We start from the raw sequence: 16806 nt of genomic DNA, 5'->3' as shown, positions 1-16806 counted from the left end.
CCGCCGGCCGCACGCGCCGCGGCCGCCAGCCAATCCCCGCGCCCGGCGCCCGCAGCGCCCCCCGGCCGGGCGGTTGCGGCCGTTGGGGCCGTTGGGCTGAGGGGGTGCGCCCCCAGCTTCCCGCCGCGGCCCTGGGGAAGGCGGCGGTGTGCGGCGGGTGGGGGGTGAGGGGCGAGGCCTGGCCGCGGGCCCGCCGGGCTTCGTGCGGCGGTGCGTGGTGCCGGCGCACCGGGTCCGCCCTTGTGCACCGCGGACCCCCAAATGAATTGTTAAAAACTCGTCACGCAAATAAAAAGCTGTCAGAAAAATCGCCTCCCTCTTTTCTGCCCCGAGTTAGAGGCGTTTGGGCAAACTGTTGGGCAGTTGTTGACTGAGGAAAGGGTTCTGCCATCACCTTCCCCTCAACGAAGAAGCCACAGCTTACCCCCGGCCTCGGTTCCTCACACAACAACACCCATCCTGGTTAGTGATACCACACAGAACAGTTTATATCTCTTCTGTAATGCACAGTTAAGAGTTGTCTGATACATAGTCTTAATTTTCCCCTCCCCTTGTGCTACAGATCAGTGAAAGCACCAATGGCACCAAAAAAGGAGCACCAAAGCAACATCCATCACAAGACTAGAGAATGGCAAACGGCTAGGCACAAGCTGGTGTCAGCTATAAAACTTACTGGCAAGGCCAGGAGGAAAGTAGCAACTTAAGTCCATCACGATACACAAAAACTGCAGTAAAAGATACCCTAGAGATGGGTAAGGCACAGCAGCAGGGCCTTCTCTATCTGCTGGCAAAAAGTAACAATCTTCATGTGTATATTCCATAAAACAGAAAACCAGAAATGAACTAAACGAGACCACATTGGATTTCCTGGAGCTGGGAAAAGCATACTGTAAATGTCTGATTAGAAAGAAACTACAGCAGACTTAATTTTCTGACTGCAGCTATAGTTTTGTAATTGTCAACATAGAGCAGGAGTTTTAAGGGGCAATCCAGAAATCAGCAGGGAAGTATCTCTCAGCTTTTCAAGGTTAATTGAGAAGAGGGGATAGCGGAGCATACTAGTAGAGCTTGGTAAATTGCATACAATGCTGTAGCTTGAGGACTGCATTTATTCACAGGGGTGAAGAACATCCACGTAGCCACAACTTCTCCCTGGCCTCATCTTCTTCTACGGCATTTCACAGATTTCAAGATCTGTCCTTGTCTGAAATGCTGCGGACTACATTTTAACACAATATGCACGGTGATGTGTCGATTCTGCAGAGAGACTTTCACATAGAAATACTGTGATAGTCATTTTACTGGAAATAATATCTCTGCTTGAAAATAAACTAGACTGCAAAAATGAATGTTGGAGATGTATTAAAAAGATGGTTGCCGTTAAGTAATGAGTTGTCCCTGTCAGGATGAAAAACTGAGAATTACGCTCAGATGGGAAACAAATCTTGTCAAACTACATTTTGATGCAACACAGGTTCCAGTGAAAAAAAAAAGGTAATGAAATGTCTGTAAGAGCAGCCCATAAAGCATGTGCCTTGATCCTTATGATGATTAAACAGAAATTAGCAAAAAGCCAAGTACACTTAGCCCATGCAATCTAAAGATATTTGTAAATCTTCCTCTTGTAGAAGGAGTGTTTATAGTAGTGATACAGAGAATGTTTCAAAGCTACTTGATGTCTTTATCAGCGAGAACAAATGGCTGATTAAACGCCATGCAACAAAGATTTGTTGATGGTCAATTATGATGGATATAGGTTAATGGCATAGACCAATCTAGACACCTTGGTAAGGTGGCCTCATTTGTTCAACAGAAATGTTGAAGTCAAGGTCAGGTATCTAGTAAAAAGAATGAGGGTTACATTTCAAGTTGGGTGATTGTTTCCTGGAAGACGGTTTACAGAAAACAGCTTTAGTTTGTCCTGATGAATAACTGAATACATGCTCCCACTGTTACACTTTTGTAAAAATGACAGCTGTGAGTGAAAGGGTAGCTGAGAGAGTATCAAAGCAAAAATAAACAAAAATTACACATCTAGGCATTATTAGAAAGACTAGTGCAGGAATACTGGCTTCAGGTGAATCCTGATAACATATTTTTTCAGACGCTAGCAAAGTGCCCAAGGAATGGGACTGCAGACCTGCCCTGTTTCCTGTTGGCTATATATTTAGTTACTGCTCCATGCATGAGATGCTTAAAAGGTGGGGCTGTGATGCACCGCCTAGAACACGCATGCTTTCTTAGATTCAGCCCTAGCATCTATTAAGTCTCTCTGAGTATCACCTTGTCACTTACAGAGCCTGCTGACATGAGAACATCTCATCCACCTTCTGAAAGGCCGTGGTTCTCTTCCTCACACTTCTTTGAAAAATTGCCCTTCAGCGTGACTTGAAAGGAAAAAAGAGAAAACAAAAACAAAAACAAAACAAAACAAAAAAAATTGCAGTTTACCAGAGATAAATCCTGGATGCTTGTCCCTTTGCCTTTTAAGGATGTGCTTGAAGTTGCTAACCTGGAACTGCTGATTTTTCCACGTCCTTAAATATCATTATTCCTCTATTAGTATGTAACTGTTCCACCAGACATATTGCTATAACTTGATGAAAACAAGCATAATTAAAGACAGTTTCTGGAAGCTGACACTATATAAATGTAGTGTACAATGAAGGTGAAATTTTAATACTCTAGCTAATCAATGACTGGAACATTTTGCCTATGGAATGTGAATTCTGGGTTGCTTGAGTCTTTATATAGAACTGAAACATTTTTCTGAAAGATGTGCTTCATCTCAAATGTAAGTTATGGGATTGATGGAGTGGTTATTTGGGTCAAGTTCAGGTGAAGTTCACTGACTGACATTTCAGAGGAGGTCAAACCAGACGATAAGCATAGTTTTTTCCAACCCCATAAGCTATGAATTGTGATATGCAATGACCCACCATAGCATTGTAGGACTCAACTCTTCAGAATAAAGAGAGGGCCTATCTTACTGAACAAGGCCTCTCAAATACTTTAATGCATTGTAAAGAGGATTATTTTAATTAATTGGTACAATTTTCCATTCCCATTTCCATGTCCCATTTTCATTCTTAATCAAGATTGCACAGTAAGAAATACATCCTCCAAACTGGACCATAGAAAAAAAAATGAAAAACAGAAAGAAAAAGAAAAAGAAATACACCTGGAAGTATCTGTTCTAAGGAAGTAACCATATAGTGGTACCATAGTGGTACAGGAGAAACATCTGAGTATCACGCAGTGAGCTACCAACAGAGGAGGAGGGAAAAGATACAGAATTTTAACACACTGGAATTACCATCTTTAGCAATACAATAAATGTGATGCATGTTTGACATTAAAATAGGAGAGTTTGTGTCACCTTTTAAATATTGCCAGAAGCTGTCCATAATGTGTCAAACAACAGAAGAAAAAAGTGTTGAAACTGTATTCGTATTTGAGGTAGTTTCCAGCCCGTTAGCCTTTTTTTTTTTTTTTTTTTTTTTTTTTTAATTCCCCTTCCACAGCCAGCCTATCTACCTCGTAAGAATTATAGCCTGTCTTCAAAATGGCTCAAATGGAAGTACCGAGCAGGTAGAAAGCTACTTGCTATATGCTTGAACGGCTCTGAACAATTCAAAGCCATCAACAAGTTTGCAGTTCTGGAAGAAGGAGAAGAGGAGAAAAAATGGAAAGTCTTTGTAGGCAATACCTGCTCAGTGGGAAGTAAAGAAAAGGTGCAGAACACTGTTGTACTAAGAGATGGATCATTTTTCATGAGAAAAATTGCTGTCTGCAAATGAGCACAATCCCTAATGCCATCCCTAATGAGACCCCCCCCCCCCCCATGCAAAACCCAGTAAAATACCATCTCTCTGTCATGGCGTATGTCTGTAGTGTGTTCTACATACAAAGCTCCTGACTTCCATACCTAAAACCATTTTCTCATGTGGTAGCTTTGGCTGAGCACAGTTATTTCATAGGCATTCTGAAGAACCTGGCTGTCAACTTCCTGTTAAAGTGCGTTAGTGCCATTTGTAAGCAAATGATGAGCCTTGGTCATCTGGCAGAGCAAGAGGAGAATTCACTGGGTTCTGAGATGTGTTTTTGTGTTCAAACTGTCCAGCTCTCAGGGAATGCCTCGTGGGTACTGAAATTTAGTATCGCTGTTGGAGATGTGATGGGATGCATGATTTTCACTGTAACTACTACACTAAGAGCACTTGTCATACACTGATGTGAAATTGCTAAGATGAGTCTTAAACTGAACACACAAAATCTCTGGGCAGTTCTAATTTGTGTGAATAAGGACCCAGGGCTCTTATTTTCTTCTGGCCTGTTCAGTTTCTGGAGTTATACTGGTTTCTAGTACATATTTGAGATTCTAGTTCCTGAATAATGGATTTGTCTTCTCATTACTCTTGTAACATAAATGGAAGATACAGTTGTTAACTAGTCCTTAGGTTGGCTTCGCAAGCTACTGACTGCTCTTGAGTGTAATTGCAAGCTATTACAATGTTAATTTTCTTAGCCATTTTCATGACTGTGACACCAAGAGGATGAACAGTTTCACTTGTCTTCCTGTGTTAATTACTGAGATGCTGTACCCATTGCATTAAAGTATATACTTTATGTAGCTGTCTGTATATAGAAAGGCCTTTGCATTTCCGGATCACACGGCAAGAGGATTATGATAAAAGATGGGGGGGCTGGGAACATTTTGGTTAATAACAGTGGGTCTTCCGAAGTGAACTAAGGATAAAATTAACATTTCTTCCGGATATCAGAGGTTTTTTTCTCAGCTCCGCATTAAATATTGTTGGTGTGGATGAGGTACATCACAGCTACATAATCTGCATGGGAGTAAATGAGACTGTAAGTCTCTCATCCAGCCCAGCCAACGTGAATGGCAGCACACACAGAGTTGTAGTGCCTAGTCCAGTGCCTAGCTTTTCAACAGTTGAAAGTCAGTTCAACTGTTAGATCCACAACAAGCAGTTGAATAATAGATATGGGGCAATATAAAGAGAAAATGAAAAGCAACCTCTAAAGGATACGGTAGTTGTTTTGCATAATATTGAAGCTAATTCAATCAGTGTGAGATGTCAAGTCTGACTCAAAATCAATATTAAGTTAGCAGTCTGCTTTATCAGTAAGCATGTAAAAAGGTGCAGACAAGTCATCTACTGGAAAATTCATGTAAAACTACAGAGAATAATTGGGAAAAAGGAGAACCAGGAAAAAAAAAGCAAAAATAGAAGTGTACTATATGCAAAATAGGGCACGTGATATGTGACAGTTTACCTAAGCAATGCCCTTCTACCCCTATATAAAATGCCAATGCAAACCTTGCTAACAACATTTGTTCCATTTAAATAAAAACTAAAAAAAAAGTTAAAATTTTTAAATAAAAATACCATATTGATGAAATTTTTAACTTTCATGGGCTCATTTGACATTAGAAAATATATATATTTTTTCATTTTCCTAGTATGCAAAGATTACCAAGATAACAAGAAATATTAGATAATAACAAAACCAATGTACAAATCTCAGGATTGGGGATTGGAATACCTTCCCCTCCCCCCCTCCCCCCCCCCCCCCAGGTAGCATAAATTCTGTGTTATTTCATAGAATTTTTAATAACATAATGAAATAGTAGAAACATTGTAACTGGTGTGTATTTTTAATAAACTGCTAGTTAAACAATTTTATTTCTGATTTCCTTAACCTTAATTTAATGAGTAATTCTTACCTCCTTCTACCCTCCCTTGTTTTAATGCAAAATATTTTCCTTGGAACGATGTTCCAGAAAAGCACACACTAAAGTATTCACTTTATCTATGCTCCTGATAAAATCCAATGACTCCATTCAGGATCGGGCCCCATTTTTGCTACTGCCTAAACAATGTGGCACAGTCCTTTCTCTGTGAAGGTCATGGTTTAAGTGCATGATTTTCTGAACACTGTATGAAAGAAAGATGATGAACTTAGTGGTTATCAGTTACTTCGTGTGACAAAAGGTGTGAGATAAAGAGGAAGTTTTCATGCCTGATCTCCTTCCATTATCTGTTGTGTTAAACTACAGTGAGCGGTGCATGAGAAGCCCAATATTTAATCCATTGGCTGTAACATCACTGGGCAATAGATTTGTAAAGTGATACGGTATACCCAGTTTATTTGTTATAAATCCATATAATGCAAAGAAACATATTCATTTATCAGTCCTACCACTAAGAACTTGTGCAGTATTAAAAACAAATAAATAAAAAATGAAGGCATCCTGAGAAGAACAGGAAGTTAGAGCAAGAATTATGTTCAAAGGGATGTATTATCTAGAATGTCTAGAATGTATTGTAGCAATCATACTATAGCAATCATATTATAGCAAGCAAAGAAACAAAAAACTAAGCAACCTCAGATTACAAAACATACTCATTTAAGCTGTAGATAAACAGGAATGAAGACAACAGAATGTAATCAATGTAAGGCTTTACTATATCTGGATTTTTTAATAAATTGAGTTTTAAACTGGTGAGAAGCATAAGAGGAAGATGGGGAAGAAATATAGGGAGAAGGGAGGCAACCCAAGGAGCAATGAGAATGTATACTCAACTAGGTTAATTTAGTGGATGTTTTATTCTCTGTTTTCTTACTTCACTTTGTATATCTCATTTAAAAAACCGAACCCATTAGCTAGATAAAATATGCCAAATTAGCGAAGTACAATTTACTTCTCATTTCAATGCCAATTCATTGTTATTTTTCTGTATTTTCAAATAATTGTTTAGCTTGCCATGCTCATTAGAGACAAGAAATCATTTCTTTGTACCCAAAGGAACTTGTAATTGCTAGTTAACAAGCTACTAAACCGGGACTTACTAAGTAAGCTATTCTATTTTTACTGTTCTCTTCCAAGGACATACATGTGTACTTTAGTTATTAAAATTGTTGTCTCAGTGTTCTCACATTATTCAGCGTAGAACAGGAGAAGAGCAGAACTTCAACACTGATACGTGTTTGTGGAATTGACATTAGTGAAACTGCTTTTCTAGTTCCCTGCGTACTCCTGTCCTATTAGCGTTAGAAAGATTTGAGGGATTTCTTTGCACTTCTCATGTTGTAAGAAATGCCCAGGCTCAAGAGGAAAGGTGTAAGCTGAGACTGTCAGATCCTCTGTGCGAGTGAATAAATGGGATATAAAAGAATCTCAAAAGGAGAACTTACAATTCTCCCACTGCTTCCTTAGGAATGTGAAGCTCAGCTTACTGATACCAAGATTTTATTTCTATTTTTTTGTAATTAACATTATTAAAATAGTAAACTGAAATAGAAACTCTGCAATACACATATTTTAAATATAAAAACTAAAAAAAATGCTAATAATATGCTGCAAATGGAATTCATTGATCATTGCAAATGGAATTCACTCGTTACTGAGTTCATCACACAATTTGGCATAAGAACACAGTGGTCTCTCAGGTCTGATGACCTCTTTCACTCACAGGAAGAATAAAAACCAACTTGTCCAGCATTCCAAGTAAATGTGACTCTAAATGTAATTAAGAATATATGCCTGTTATGTAAGAAGTTTCTATTTGTACTAATTCATTAAGGTGTCTGTATTCAAACTTCAAGACGTTCTGAACAATGAGAAAAAAAAAAAAAAAAAAAACTGGTCTCTGTCCATGACACCAATTATTACTACTGGCATAATTAAGCCCATCTCTTGCAATTAATCACCTTGACTGCCAACAAATAGTGTATTTATCTTCATTATCTTCCCACATATATGCCTTTCCTTTATGCTACACAGAAGAGGCTGATACAACATTTTGCTACAGAATGGATGCAAATTTAGCCCTAACAAGTGGAGAGGCAAGTGGCACGTCACATCAGTTAGCAAGTGATGTGCTTAAAGAGCAGACTGTAGTTAAGAAACACCAGTTTGTCAGGTAGTGGGTCTGAACAACTGGCAACAAGAACACGTGAGGTAAATTAAAGTACACTCCTTGCGGTAAGGAAATATTTAAGTACAACCCTACAATACAGACATATGAAACCTGTCAGACTATGATTGTGTATTTTCATCTTCCTCACATTTCAATTAAGACAAACAGAACTGTGGACGGTACAAATTATTTTTTTTTTTCCAAATGAGAAACAAAAGAGGGCATGCCAGCCTAATTTACTTGCTTTTGTTTGCATCTCTTTTTCCATGATTATTTTAACAAATGAGTGTACTAGCAGGTATGTTTGGTAAAATAATATTGTGATTATTCACAGCAGAAGCTGTAAGTTTATGTTTCTCCAATTGGAAATGAGAAACGTGTTGTACAACCTACATAACCATTCAAAAAAGCCTGAATATTCAAAAAGCTCTGCTTATGAATGAATTACAGACAAAAAAATATGCATAGAGTTTTTTAGCAAACAGTTTGAACATATACATCAGAAAAACTAGTTTGTTTGGAAAACTTGCAAACACAAAATGGAGCAAAGAAATTATTCATTATGAATTATTTGCACAGCATCTGTCTTACTTTCTCATGTTAATTGCCTCTGCTAAACCACATTTTCTCCCCCTCAGTATGTAAATTAAAATGATTTTGCATATCTCTGAATACCCAGTAAATGCAAGTTTCATTACCTTACCGCTTATATCTTTTTTGTCAACCTAATTATACTGCAGTTTATATAATTTTAAAATTTGACCTACCAGCTTCCTGTAGATTGCAACCTCTTCCTCTGGATTTTGAGTATTGCCTACTATAAAAGAAAAAACATATTAAAGCCATGCAAATTACCAGCATTTCTGAAAGATCTTGTAAGGTATGTGTTAAATCTCACAGTATTTATATATAGATTGATAGAATAAAAACTTACTTGCAATACTTCTTATGTAATGATTATAAATTGTGACATGATCCACCATCAGTTTGAATTAGAACAGAAAATTTTACTAACTTTTGACAGCCTAGACCAGACCTTTCCCTACTGGGTGACATGTCACTGGATTCTTTCATGCTTCCTAAAAGGCACCACTCTAGTTGTATGTAATTATTCTTTCTACAAATGCAAGCTTCTACAACATGCAATTTGATACTCTCCGTGAAAAATACATTTTTTTCACGTAATTTTCCTATATTTTCATTCGTTGACCACTCATGTCGTCCCTCAAAGAAATACCACAGGAAGAAAACATGCACATTATATCATGCTTTTTCTTTGCAATAACTTTACACCACCAACAGAAATAGAAGTGTCTTGTCAAAAACTGTGCTGGTCTTAGAAATTAAATGCAAGATTAATCCTTCAGGCCTGTTAACAAAAATGCCCCCACAGCAAAATCTGTCCCATTGGGTCACTGAGAATGTAACCTGAATAAAGCCTCAGGATCAGTTCATCATTATCAGCATATATATATGTATTTTAAAAGACAGACCTGTAGAAAGCACTCTTTTTCTAGTGCTGTACTTAGAAGACAAGCACTTGGAGTAGTACCAAGATACACTTTTCTAAAGGCATAAAACCTTCTACTTAAGATTCCCTCTTCAATGTACCACAAAATACATAACCCCTGAATTTTTTTTTTTTTTTCTATTTCATACTGAGGTTACAAAACAATGTGTTAACATGGGTAGCACAACTGGATGAAAGCTTATTTATTCATTTATTTCTGCTGTGGGCAGAAACCTGGCTGAATGCTTACACTAAGTGTTTTGCAATAGCCGTTAGTACACTGCCAAGGCACAGTGGGAAGATGTTATTGCCTGCATATCCCTACTGAAAACCAAAATTTTCTAGCATCTTAACGGATTACAACAGGGAAAAAGAAATCAAGTTCATGATAGAGTAGTTTATGGATCAATGTAAAATTTGATTGCTCATGCACTACAGGTATTTGTGGAACACAACAAAATTTCTGTCTTAAGAGGTTCCCCAGTATGTCATGGAAATCTCAGTAGTATCCTTTGCTCCTGATCCATCTACACTTCTGTTGTGCAATGCACCAGGACTGTGCTTTCATCTGACTTTTGAAATGAATAGCACCAATAAAACGGTGGGCCTTATCTTCAGCAATTCATTTTCCATGATTTTTTTTTTTTTTTTTTTTTTTATATACCTTTAGGCTACGAAACACGTCTATAGGTTTCTCCTCTCTGCAGGATGTGTTGTTTTGTATGCTTTAGCAGTTCAGTGAGCTGAGCTGATTCAAATGAGCCTTGAAATGTTAAATACAACTTGTAATATCAAAGGTTCTCATATCAAATAATTTTGTTACTGTGGATCCTAGGGAGATTAAGGACTTTTGCGGTGACTAAAATGTCCACTAGTGACATCAAATATTTCAGCATTAGATATATCATTATCTGTTCACCGAAGAAATGGCTAGAAGATACAGCTGCAGTGCTTTGTATTTTATTTGTAAATCAGAAGCAGGGGATATAGTACAGCATATGGCAATGGGTGAATGCTAAATGTTGAGCAATTTTGTGACAGTGTGACAGAAGCCTTTACATACAACTTTTAGGCACTATCTTCTTTGCAATTAGCATTGAAAATGATTTATTGGGTCAGACAGTAAACTAAATGCAGAAAGGCTGCACTTCAAATTTTCCTTCTGTCTGGTTACCTGAAAGTCCAGAGAAATAAGTTCTCCTTTCTGCATATATATATATATATATTTTTTTCTGTTTTCACATTTTCCTAACTTGCAGCAATGTCTGTTTATAGCTGGTTTAGCTTTCTTTACTTCTGAGCTGAATTAAGATGAAGTATGGTTTGAACTGGCTGAAATGCCAGCCCCAGAAATACTGCTGTATTTTCTGGATTGAAGATGACAAACTGTCACGAAATTGCCTGCCTCTTCCCCACCCTTTGCCTTGCAAATGAAGAAGATAACAGACAAATATATGGAGAGGGTCCTTTTGGAATCTTACAACTTGGATCTGGTATATTTATTAATACTGGCCTTGTTTGCTTGCCATCATACTCAGTGCAGCTATACCAGTGCTGAGGGACTGAACAGGATCTACAGTCCTAATTCTGGCAGAGTCTTATTGACACACATTCTTGTAGTGTAGTTAACAGTTAATTCTCGTGCTTTCATAAAGCAGGAATACAACTTGTATCTCTGTGCTTCATTATAGTCTTATAAAAAAAAGGTAAACAGTAAGTAAATCAGTGTGAAAAATAGGGAGATAGTGTTTTCCAGAATTAGCATTCTAACTGCAAATGCAGTGACAGAATGAATCAAATGTTTCTAAATATGGGATTTGAATAAATATTTTTGAGAATGAGAAGAGAGTATAAGTGGGCATTACTCAATCTTGCCAGCAATAAAGAAAATATGTTAGGATATAGAAAGTAGCCCTGCATTTTTTTCAGGATCCTTGTTTAAAGAGAAAATATGGAGTCTTGATATCACTGTGGAACAACCGTTAACTACATAATGACAAGCACAGTATACAGAAATGAGTAGGGAGCATTTTAATGGAAAGCATATTGTGATTTTCCTTGCATTAAAAGTCAAAGGCAATTAAAACAATTTAATTAGACAATATCTTATCAACTGCAAAAAGTAAATTGATTGATAGTTAGCATAGGGATAACTTGGCTGCTGCTACTTGAAAAAGTGATGGTGAAGCTGACAGATTTGTCACTTGTTTTTTTATTTGCCAATTCTATGTATTTTTATATTTTATTTCACCACTGAAGGCATTTTAATTAGCTTATGTTTGATAGTTCATTGTTTGGAAATGGAAAATGTTATAAATGTGATCTGAAGAGTTGTTGGCATTCAGATTAAGGCGTCTAGCATGACTACATCCTGCTCTCTCATTGCTCAAGATATTGTACCTGATAACAGGATTTCTCTATGAAGCCTTACTGTCCAAGCAGATGTTTTAATCTCCATCTTAAGCATCACATGCAGCTGGAAAGAGGTCAGTTCAGCTCACAGCAGCTATAAATCAGTGAGCAATCTCCTCCTTTGGAAGAATCCATATTGGTCACTCAAGGGCTGATTTTGGCCATGTAGGGAATAACCAGGCAGAAGCAATGAGTGCTGATGAAGTAGCAAACCTATTTCTATTTTTAAAAAGTCTTCAAAGAACGAATATCCAAAAAATAACAAAATCACTCTTATATTTATCAAACCAGAGATGTGCATTCAGCAGTTACTTTAGTAAAAAATAGGAGGTCATAAGTACTTAAATAAATATTAACAAAATGTCTATTTAGATATTATCTTCTGCTCATTTTATTCTTGAGAATTATAAGGGTTCATGGCGTGGTTTGATATATTTTTTTAACTATTCCTTTAGTTTTGTACTATTTTTTCCTTATTTTAATGCATTACTTCCCTCAGAATAAGCACTTCTATGATGAAATCCTAGGATATACTGAAAGGACTGGTAAATAAACAAATTAAAAAATAATTTAAATTAAATTGTTCTGCAACACTTGACTACAAACCATTGCTTCAGTGGCAGGACACCTGAACTTAATTTATAATCCCTCTATCCACAGAAATCCTGCAGCACTTTGATAGATTCTCTGGATAAAGAGTGAGAAAAACCTTTTGCTTGACTAAAATAATGTCTTAAAGGATTTTTAAACTTTTTTTTTTTCTTTTTTTTTCTTTTTTTTTTTTTTTAAAGTTCCTCATCCTCTTTTCCAGATAAAAATCCATTCTTCCTGGGTCTATTGAAATCTTTTCTGACTGCGTCAGGTATGGGTTTTCCTTGTAAGGAAAATCTGTGTAAAGCCATTTCTATGAAGCCTTATTTTCTATACAGGCTAACTTGTTTGAAAGTTGAGAACCATAGCAATTGAATATTAAAGGACAGAAGCAGACATCCAAAGCTCATTTTATTTGCAAAATAATACAGCAATGAGGAGGCAGACAATTGTTACTGAAAGAACTATGGGAGCCTATAAACAAAAATAAAATTATACGCAAGCACTGAGTATGATTTCACAAATAATTAGAAATAAAAAATACATATGCCTCATTAGGTTCCCTGCCTTAAAAAAAATAAAAATCCAAAGTATGAATGTTAGAGAACCACAGATTTCCAGTAATTCAGGAAGATGGTGTTACCAAATTCTCTTCTCTATAAAGGAGGGGAAAAAACAAAACAAAACAACAACAACAAAAAAGGCAACTTTAAATTTCCAAGAACATATAATTAAAAAATAAAAAAATAAAATAAAAATAAATCAATTTTCTCATGTGAAATAGGTTATGCATAATGATGGTCTAATTTAAAAGCAAGAAAATATTCAGAATTCTACTTAAATATTTACACAGAATTTACACAGAATTTCTAGGTTGGAAGAGACCTCAAGATCATCGAGTCCAACCTCTGACCTAACACTAACAGTCCCCACTAAACCATATCCCTAAGCTCTACATCTAAACGTCTTTTGAAGACTTCCAGGGATGGTGACTCCACCACTTCCCTGGGCAGCCTGTTCCAATGCCTCACAACCCTTTCAGTAAAGAAGCTCTTCCTAACATCTAACCTAAAACTCCCCTGGCGCAACTTTAGCCCATTCCCCCTCGTCCTGTCACCAGGCACGTGGGAGAACAGGCCAACCCCCACCTCTCTACAGCCTCCTTTAAGGTATCTGTAGAGAGCGATAAGGTCGCCCCTGAGCCTCCTCTTCTCCAGGCTGAATAAGCCCAGCTCCTTCAGCCGCTCCTCGTAGGACTTGTTCTCCAGGCCCCTCACCAGCTTCGTCGCCCTTCTTTGGACCCGCTCAAGCACCTCGATGTCCTTCTTATAGCGAAATATGGCAAGAGTTTGGGGAAGGGGAAAGTATTAGCAGAAATAATTCAGTAGGTCACTGACTCTCCACTGTGATACATTTAATTAAAAAAAAAAAAAAAATGAAGCTAAGGAATACCAACAGTTGAGTTTCTCAGACTGTTGGAGAAAACTGCCATCAGGGCTATCAGATTACGCAAATATATTTATATAGCAGAATTATAATTATAAAGCAGAAAAGAATGAATGTTACACCCTGCATCCTAGATGGAGAAATCGAGAAATCAATCTGCAAGAAAATGGCATCACTATGTTGTAACACTTTATAAATAGTATTAATATCTTCAGAGATGGTCCGTTTTTTTATTATTATTATTTTTAATGAATTGTTTGTACATGGCAAAGACAGGGTTAAAAAGAGGGAATGAAAGGGGAGAGGAGGGGATGGACAGGACAAATGCTGCTCTGAAATTCATAATGCAGACAATGCAAAAATAGTGTTTCTGTCTGAAGTAGGTAAAAAAGTGTTTAGGAGTTGGTTGCAAAAGACAGCTTCATTTGCAAAGTCATACAAAAACCTGTAAGAGACAGGAGAAAGTTACTAAAGAACCATTATCACACTGTTAGAAAAGTGCAATAAAGTGTATTAACTAATACCTAATACCAGAGAGTAATTTATGTTTGTGATAGAAACCACTGAGAAAGCCTCAAGCAAAAAGGAGATGCTTCATGAAAAACAGTGCAGTTACTAGGTCAAAAGCTTAAAGAGATAAACCAGCAATTTATTATTTCACCAATTAAAAGTGATTAGCAAGTGGTAGTTACACAACCTAATAAAATATCTCTCATTTTTGCTGCTCATTAGGAAAAAAATAAATAAAAATAAATAAAATAAATAGTTCAGATACTTTGTACTGTGAATTTTTTAAAAATATCGGAAAACACTAGGTTTGCAAAAAGGTATAATCACCTTTAAATAAGTAACAAAACAAAATCTTAGAAGTAATAGGAGGCCTGTGAAGTGTTTAGAAGCTGTTAGCTCCAAATTAATTTTACAAGATGTTTAAACCTTATATGCTAATCTATGAAGGTGAAAACTTCCACAGCCTGTGAGTGAAGTTACTGTTGTTTTACTTATTGTTATTGAAAATACCAAATGTCTGCTAAATAAAGGCAAAAAGAGTTTAGCAAAAATGCTAGTTAATGACTTCATTTTGTGCTTTCAGCATGTTCCATAAATTGGATCTGGGTAACGTCAAATGCATTCAGAAAAAACCTGCACACAGTATGTACACCATCAGACTTGACATTTAAGTATCTGCAGGAACATAAGTTATACTGTAAGGAAGAGAATAAGGCCCCTAATTTAAATGATCCAATTGAATTTTTGAGTCTTGACTACTGTAACTCTTATGGATCAGATAGCCAACAAGAAAAAAGCCTCATCTAGTTACAAAGAGATCAAGAGGAATATCTGCTCTTCACTTGAGTTTTTTGTTTGGGGGAAGTTTTATTGTTGTTTTCATTATCGTTTGTGTCTTTTTTTATTCTTTTTGTTTTGTTTTTTTACAGAAAAAGAATAAAGAATGCTGTAAAGAGCATATTACAAGAATTAAATTCACAGAAATACCTGACAGCAGTTTTATATATGATGCTTCAAAATAATAATAATAATAATAATAATAATAATTGTGTAATCTAAAAATTCCTCCGAAAGACACATGGAGAACAATCTACAGTGTAAAGCCAAGCCTTATCTTTAAACACCTCTTCAAAACATAATTGACTACAAACAGACAATAAATTCTGGGAGTGCATAGAGGAGTTGGATGATTTAAGTACAATACTGTTATTTCAGTGTGGCAATGTCCATCTAGCATGCTGATGAGTGCTTGCAATGTCCTTGGGAGCAACAGCCCTACAGTGTATATATATATATATATATATACTTTTTTTCGAACTTCCTTTCATGTTTAAACAGCTCTTCTCTAATCATCTGTGCTAAAATGCTAGCAGAAATATATCAGACATCATTATGAAATATATAGAATAAAAGACTGAGAGGAAAGGTCTGGATGGTGTTAAAATGTATTTTAGAATATATTTCTTTTGAAAATGGCGAAATCATTGTTTGTTTATTGACTTAAACCAGTTTCTTAAAAATCTACTGAAGTTTACAGAGGAAAAAAACAAACAAACAGGAAAATAGGGAAGGCAGTATTACATTGTTGACACATCTTTCCCTCAAAAGAACCCTAAAGCCCAACAAAAACATTACTGATCATGCAAAACTGTAGACATGGGATAATGACTTCCATTTAAAGGAACTTTGCACCACATTACCAATGACTGGTTTCTAATATGTTTTAAAAAATCCTCCAAAGTTCTTTTAGGTGATGGTAGACATGACAAAAATGGTAATGGATTTTTGGCCAAGAAACTCAATATAAAGGCAAATATAGAAGAGATGTGTTAGTCAAACATAAGTTATTGGACTCAGTACAGAGTAAATGGATAGAATTATATGATATGCTATAGAGAAGGTCAGGTTATACAATCTAATGATCCCCTTTGGCCTTAAAGTTTGTGATTCTCTGAAACCCTGCTCCTGCTGGAAGTCTGTAATTCATGTACTATTATTGATTTATTTATAAGAGACCATACACAGTAATAATACCTGTGCATGACTATTCAGGGTATTTGTCCATAACTTATGTCAGCAAAAATGTGTTTAAGTTGAAATACAAATTGCATGTTTTTTAATTTCATGGTGAGACCAAATCCTAAGGACGAGAGCAGGCATATTAATTTTCCAAAGGGAAAGTATAAAGTGAATTTTTTTGTTCACTGTTTCCCATCATGGTTATTACCTGTTCAGCTTCTTTGTAGTACCAGCGTTGGAACAGAAAGATGGCAGATGCCGTCACTGTGACATTCAAATATTCTATCCAGAGACTTGCACCAAATACTGGGAGTTCTGTATGTGTTAACATCACAGCTCTCACTAATGATGGATTGGTGACATTACTGG

General features: G+C 36.5%; 1 protein-coding gene across 5 annotated transcripts in view; it reads right to left on the bottom strand.

Annotated features, from left to right (window-relative positions):
- Positions 1-16806, bottom strand: part of TENM2 (teneurin transmembrane protein 2) — an 823338-nt gene that overhangs the window by 678116 nt on the left and 128416 nt on the right. For all 5 annotated transcript variants that reach the window (XM_035338985.1, XM_035338975.1, XM_035338974.1 and 2 more), the window contains exon 4: positions 8717-8766. The gene's annotated coding sequence lies outside the window, so the exon portion shown is untranslated. The remainder of the gene's footprint in view (positions 1-8716; positions 8767-16806) is intronic.

This window comes from Oxyura jamaicensis, chromosome 13 (assembly GCF_011077185.1).
Source record: "Oxyura jamaicensis isolate SHBP4307 breed ruddy duck chromosome 13, BPBGC_Ojam_1.0, whole genome shotgun sequence".
Classification (NCBI taxonomy): Eukaryota; Metazoa; Chordata; class Aves; order Anseriformes; family Anatidae; genus Oxyura; species Oxyura jamaicensis.
The sequence above is the reverse complement of the archived record's forward strand: the minus strand, read 5'-3'. Positions and strand labels throughout refer to the sequence as shown.